Genomic DNA, 7,913 nt, shown 5'->3' with positions numbered 1-7,913 from the left:
AAAAAACACAAACACCAGCAAAAAGCATCTTGTTTATATGTACTTTCCGTCACTGAAGCAACAACATCATTGCAAATAGGACAAACCACTCCATTGGCAGAACGATTTGTAAACGCCACAATTGTCGGTTGTGCTGTAACCGGTTCATTATGGACTGAGGCTCCTTGTGTTGAGTTGGTCATTATCAATTGTCTTTGATCCATCGGAATGGCAGCTTTGAAGCTAGTTTCCGTAGAATTGATGAATTCCTTATATTCCCTATATAATTTCCTTATAATGATGAATCTACAAGTTATGGTTTGTTTCCGATTTCCACTAACTAAAAGGATAACCTTAAAGCAAAAACTACAAAACCTGCCACAAAATAATAAATCTAACAATTAAGACTGATATGCTGTAGTTATAAAGGATTGCTGTATTAGGCTTAGCCTACATATGTTTTTTCCAATATTTTATAAGTGCAAAAATTGAATTGAACTTGTAAAAATTACAAAAACTTTATAAGGCCTTAAAATAATTGAAATAAGCCAAGAGTTTCTAATCTATGGCAATTTCTTTTGGAAACGTTATAAAATATTGTAAGTTTTTGATATGAATCTCAAATAAGTCCTTACATTTTACATTTGCTTCATCTTTGCGATAACATAAATCAGTGTTTTTCAACTTTCCTTTTCTTGGTATACTTTTAATAATTTTTTAAGAACTTTGAAGGCTTTCCAAATAGAAATATTCAATTGCCCTTAGAAGAAAAATGAAAACAAGGATTACGTGTTTTGTCGGTCGTAAATCGTATTAAGTCGTCGTAGCAACTCGTCAGTGATAATAAGTCGCGTTGTTGCTGCAATTAGTCTATGCCAGGGGTCCGCAAGTAGTTGTTTGCGCGACCCAAAAAACAATACTTCTAATTCTTCGCGGCCAAGAAGCATAATTTATTTTAATTTTTATAATTTTGCTCAAAATACTTCGCAATTTAATACCAATTTTAATACGGTCGTTCCCGCTTATTAAGCCCACATCGGGATCGCAAGATTTTGGGCTGATTAAGCGGGGGACAATTTTCTATCACTCCTATATACCTTCAGTAATTTTCGAATGGACCAAATTGAGCTTAATAAGCTGGTGGACCTATTAACCGCGGGCTTAATAAGCGGGGTCTAGGCTATTACCATTAAAAGTATTAATTTTCTTGTATGCTACAAAATTATATGAAGCTTAGCACATCAAAGAGTATAAAATTGCATTTATTTTTGCCAAACAAGTTATATTGATAGAAAGTTTAAACTGTTTTGCGACCCACAGTGGATAGTCTCGTGACCCAAATTTGGGTCTCGACTTACTATTTGTGGATCCCTGGTCTATGCAAGGTACCGTACAATTTAATCACGCAAATGTGACTAAAAATGTAACAACACAATTTAATGAAGCTGGCCATGTCAAATAGGGTATGACATTCTGGTGTAGGTATGAAAAGTCATTAAGGCCTACAATAGTTGGGCAGTCACGCGTAGTTATACACAAATGAACAGTTTAGAGTTAATGCAATAAACAATGATGAAATTAGATGAAGGCTCAAAACAGTATGACATAGAATGGAGCATTTGCAAAATTAAAACCACAACTTTAGTATTACGTTGAGATGTTGGATTTGGTATGAAATGTTCCTCCAATTACAACGTAGTCAAAACACAGGGAATTGGTAAATCGATTGTAGGAAAATAAAGCTCATTGTGGTAGAAACAAAATGTTTAAATTAAGTTTTATTATGAAACGTTTAAAAACGTTGGCAGGAAGTTACTTTGATGAAAAACAACAAATGACCACAGAACTATAAGAGCCTCATGCATCATCTTTTCATCATCGTTTTATTCTTGGTTGTAATTTTTTCCTTTCACTTGGAACGCGGCATCATCTGACAAGTTATATTATTCCAAACCTTTGAGGCAAATGAGGATGGCATGAAATGTAACAACGCGATTTCATTTAGCTGGTTGTGTCAAAAAGATATGGGGTTCTAACGTGGGCAAGAAAAATGAACTACTCCCAAAATCGAGCGGTTATGTGTAAGTTGTAAATAAAAGAACATATGAGTTTGGTGAACTCAAAAGCAATGTGCCATGATGAAATGAGGTGGAGACGTGAAACAGCATGACACAAAAAAGAGCATTTTTAAAATAAACTAAAATTTGATTAATTAAAAACTTAAACGCTTCATAATTAATGATCACAAAGTGAGATAGCAATAAGAAGTTTAAATTAACTTTCATTATAAAACGTTTAAAAACGTTGGCACAAAGTTAAGTTGGTGAAATAGCTGACGACAGAACATTAAAAGCTGAAAGTACCACACTTGCAATCGCACTAAAGAAAAAACAAAAACAAATAACTGACTGATCTTTAGAGAAGATCCAACCATCATTCTTGTTTCCTTCTTCATTTTTATGTAAACCATTGTTAAACATTTACGAAAGCATGGAGCAAAAATGATGCATTTCAAACAAAACAATTGAACGATAAACTTACAATACAAACAAGAAACAAATCATATGCAAATCAAAATGTGACATAACTTAGTGAATGTTTACTGTACAATACAGTAGACATAGGGTGCCTGCTACTGGAAGTCCATAGACATAGACATAGATAAATGCTGCCAACGGGGTTTGAATCTTGAAGTACTTCAAGCTTGAGAATAAGCACGTTTTATGCAAAGTTGCTTCAAAAGACTTAAAACATTTTCCATTCATTTTCTGGAGCATTATGAGAAGTAATCAGCCATGGCTGGCTACCAGGAGATGCGGGTTGATTATTCAGATTTTGCAGATTTTGATTACATCTACTGCTACTGTCTGAATGAAATTTGCTAAAGTTTGTTTACTTTTGGCTGACTCGTAATAATAGAAAAGCTTTTTGTTGTCTTGGAAAAGAAAAAAATAAGAGAAAAAGTAAGCTAAAAAACAAACCCATTTTGCCACCTTGGGAAGACAGTAAAGAAGACGTTAAAATGTAATTTTTAGAAAAGTTCATTCAGACAGTTACTAAAAGTTGATAAAATTTGGAAAATTCTGCAGAATTTGACAAATCAGGCTGAATTTCCAGACAGCTATGAATCACTTCATAATATAATAATTTGCTTAATTTGGTAGTCTATACATAAATTCGTAAACGTTAAACCAAAACTAATGTTTGATCTGTGCTTCAAAACACTTGAACATTTTTCATTTATCTCTGAAGCATTTTGAGGAGTAATCACAAATTACTTTGATTCACCTTAAAAAGCACATGGAGAAAGAGACAATAAATTTCAAGCTTTACCACATCGTTTTTAAGTAAATACTTAGCGTGAATTTGCAAGCTGAAGTCTTTACAAATTGTTTCAAAATCCTGAAAGTTCTTCAAGCATTTCTATAGAAGGATATAACCAATTGTAAAGATGTGAAATTTTTTTTTGCCAAGTTGGTGCAAACATATTACAATACTTTCTATAATTCACATCTTAGCAAAATTTAAAGCTTCGTGCTAATTAAAATAATTCAAAGTGCCAAAATATACAGCCACAACAGATAACGCGAGCCCAATAAGGAAGAATAAAAAAAGGATACCAGAAGTTGAGTAAGAGGTGCTAGGTCGATATGTACCCAGCCGTGCCTTACAGCGTTGACAATAGTGATTAACTTCTTTCATATCATTGAACAGAAACGGCACCCAACAACACAATGGGCTGGCACAACAGAAAAACTACAAACACCAGCGAAAAGCATCTTCTTTGTATGTACTTTTCGTCACTGTAGAAACAACATCATTGCAAGTACGACAAACCACTCCATTGGCAGAACGACTTTTAAACGTCACAATTGTCGGTTGTATTGTAACCACTTCATTATGGACTGAGGCTCCTGGTGTTGGGTTGGTCGTCATCAATTGTCCTTGATCCGTCGGAATGGGAGCTTTGAAGCTAGTTTCCGTATAATTATTGGGTTGCAAAAACGTTGTTGCAACGTTATCCTGACATTGTTGCGATGCATTAGGGAGTGGATATTCCTCTGTCATCTTTGATGAATCCACAAGCTTTGGTTTGTTTCCGATATCCACTAACCAAAAGGATACCCTTAAAGCAAAAACTACAAAACCTACCACAAAATAATAAATCTGACAATTAAAACTGATATACTGATATTATTAAAACTGATATAAAGAGGTGCCGTATTAGGCTTAGCCTACATATGTTTTTTTTTTATCTCCAACAAGTCCTTATATCTTACATTTACTTCATCTTTGCGATAGCATAAATCAGTGCTATTCAACTTTTCTTTTCCGGTATCCATTTTATAACTTTTTAAGAACATTGAAAGCTTTCCAAATAAAAATATTCAATTGCTTTTAAAAAAATAAAATAAAAACTAGAATTACGTGTTTTGTCGGTCGTAAATCGTATTAAGTCGTCGTAGTAACTCGTCAGTGATAATAAGTCGCGTTGTCGCTGTAATTATTAGTCTATGCTAGGAACCGTACAGTTTAATCACGCAAATGTGACTAAAAATGTAACAACACTATTTAATAAAGGTGGCCATATCAAATAGGGTATAAGGTTTTGGTGTAGGTATGAAAAGTGATTTAGGCCTATAATAGTTGGGCAGTCACGCGTAGTTATACACGATTGAACAGTTTAGTTAATGTAATAAACAATGGTGATATTAGATGAAGGCTCAAAACAGCATGACATGGAATGGAGCATTTGTAAAATTAAAACCACAACTTTAGTATGACGTTGATATGTTGGATTTGGTATGAAATAGTCCTCCAAGTACAACGCTGTCAAAACTCAGGAAGTTGGTAAATCGATTGTATACAAATAAGTCTCATTGTGGTAGAAACAAAAAGTCTAGATTCAGTTTTATTATGAAACCATTAAAAACGTTGGCACAAAGTGAAATTGGTGAACAAACAACAAATGACAACTGAACTTTTAGAGCCACAAGTTTCACCTTTTTGATGACTCAAATAAAAACTCAAAAATAAATAATTAAACTTACTATTATTATTAAACTATTACAAGTAAACTGCTTAAAATTACCAGACTAAGAACAACTGTTCAAATTAAGCATGGATTGCTGCTTACAGAGAAGACTCAAGTGCGAATTATCTGCGCTGACACTGATCAAGATCAAACCCCGAATCAAGGGCATTTGTGCACAAAACCAGGCACACTTTTCACAGCATCCAATTAAATATATTTACTTGCATACATTGTTTAAACAAAAGCTAACTATAATTAACTTTTATCATGTATAGTTTTTTAATGTAACAGCTGCGATTAGAAAGTTAGCGAAAAACAATTAAAAAAGCAGTGACGCAGTAAGTGAATGTAGCACGATAAGTTCCGAAATTCTTTGGTGTGCCGCAGTCCAAAAAAGTTTGAAAGTAAAATTAGGTTAAGATTATATTGCTTTCACTTGAAATGCAAAATCATCTGAAAGTAATGTTATTTCAAACCTTTGAGGAGAATGAGGATGGCTTAAAATGTAACAATGTTATTCTATTTAGCTGGTTGTGGCAAGATAGGGTATGAGGTTCTGGTGTGGGCGTAGAAAATGAACTACGCCCAAAAAATCGGGCAGTTATGCATAAGTTGATAACAATTGAAGAGATGTGCTTGGTAAACTAGATCATGCATTATGTCATGATGAAATGTGAAGAAGGCCCAAAACAGTTTGATATGGAACCGAGCATTTGCAAAATTGAGACTACAAAGTTATAGCATTGCTTTGAGGTGTTGGATTAGGTTTAAAGCAGTGCTCCAGTAAGTACGTGACCTACGCTCCAATCAAAACAGAATCGAAACACAAGAAATTGTTGGATAGAAAATTAAAAACAAAAAATCTTATAAATTAATGACCACAAATGATAAAGCTATAAAATGTCTAAACTAAGTTTTATTAGAAAACGTTGGCACGAAGTTAATTTGGTGAAATAGCAATCAAGCAATCGCAATAAAAAAGAAACAAGCAAATAACTGATCTTGAGAGAAGATCCAACCATCAGTTTTTGTTTCCTTCTTCCTTTCTTTTTAAGCAAACCAAGGTTTATCATTTGCGAATAGCATGGAACAGTTTTAAAATGATACATTTTCAAACGAAAACAGTTGAATATTAAACTTACGATACAACACTGTAATTGCTTAGTCAGCGCATTTGAAAGCGAAACAAGTCATAGGCAAATCAAAAAGGGACATAGTGAATTTTTACAAGATAATAGCAGAAATAGGCTGCTACTGGTAGCCTATAGATAAATGTCTTCAACGTGGGTTTGAATCTTGAACTAGGCCTACCTAAAGACCTCCTTATGTTGCATATATGCAACAAAAACAGTCGGGGAAGTATACGACTTTGAGAGAGTAGAATAAATGCAATAAAAACCGCCTAACTCGACACCTAAAGAGGGATCGAAAAACGTCGTGTTAGGCGGAACGTCGAGTTAAGCAAAACACGAATTTTTCACCCAAATAAGGCAAATCCTGTGTATTTTTGCTTATTACTGTAGTAAACGCTATCCATCTGCGCAAGTTAGAATGACTTTGGGATGAGAATAAGTTGCAACCATAAAAAGAACAGGCATCGCAGAACATCGCGTCTGGAAAGCGGAAAATGATTCCATGAGTTTTCATTAACGAGCGGATTATCTCTTGTTACTGAAGACAACATCTGCTTAGATAAGAACGACGTCAGACATGTGATGAGTGCGAGAAACTTATCAAAAGTTGTCTTTATGCTAATTATGCAAATTTATGCAAAATTGGGCAAATTTATGTAAAATTATATATGATTATGCAATTTTTCCACTTTTGATCATATAGCCTATAAGGTTTTCTAGTTCTCCATTCTTTGCCACCTATTTCTGGCGCATTGACTGCTTCACTTGTTGCGTAATACAATTTTAGCATGATGATGTAATAGAAGCGTTTGTTCTAGATTTCACCGACATATTATTACCGAAAAAGTTCTTCAAACCCTTATATGAAAAATAGTTAACTGCAAAGATGCCAAAAAATGATTTACGAAGTTGCTGCAAACATATAGGGCTATAGCTTCAATACTTTTTACTATTCACATGCTGGCAAGTTAAATTTCAAAATTTTGTGGTAGTTGAAAAGTGAATGAGGCTGTTCACCAGACGTTTAGTTGAATAACATGATGCGTTCTACCGGTGCAAACTAAGCCGAACGATCACAACGTGTATAAAGTGATATTCTGCTTGTATTCCGACGTTCGTTTTAATCAGACACGACTGCCTTGCCATTTTAGCCAATTAAACAATTGGCTAAAATGGTGATAATTTTTGTTTAGAAGTTAAATTTCATTTGAATGTTTAGTTGATTTACAGCAACACGGTCCTGTGTTTTGCCATGTTAGACAGGTAGTCGCTATCTGATCTTGCCCCTGAAGAAGTTAATGGTGTTTGATTGACCAAACAGAAGCAGATTATCACCTGATACTTCTTGTGATAGTTCAGCTTAGTTTGCACCAGTAGAACATATCATGTTATTCGAATCCGTGAAAAATATGCTATCATAAAAGATAACCCGAATTTAATAATAAGGAAGAAAGCAAGAAAGCTGGAAGTTTGACGAGAAAGTTTAGGTCTAAATGTTCCCAACTTTGTCTTGCAGCGTTGACAATAGTGATTGACTTCCTTCATGTCATTGAACACAAAAGGCACCCAACAACACAATGGGGCAATCATGCTAAAAATACCACACCATCGAAAAGCATCTCGCTTATACCTAGTTTCCGTCACTGTACAAACAGCATGATTGCAAGTGGAACAAAATACTCCGTCGGTTGGGAATTTTGTAAACGCCATAATCTTTGGTTGTGTCGTAACCACATCGCTGTGGTCTGAGGCTCCTGGGGTTGGAC

This window comes from Aplidium turbinatum, chromosome 1 (assembly GCF_918807975.1).
Source record: "Aplidium turbinatum chromosome 1, kaAplTurb1.1, whole genome shotgun sequence".
NCBI classification, from domain to species: Eukaryota; Metazoa; Chordata; class Ascidiacea; order Aplousobranchia; family Polyclinidae; genus Aplidium; species Aplidium turbinatum.
The sequence above is the reverse complement of the archived record's forward strand: the minus strand, read 5'-3'. Positions refer to the sequence as shown.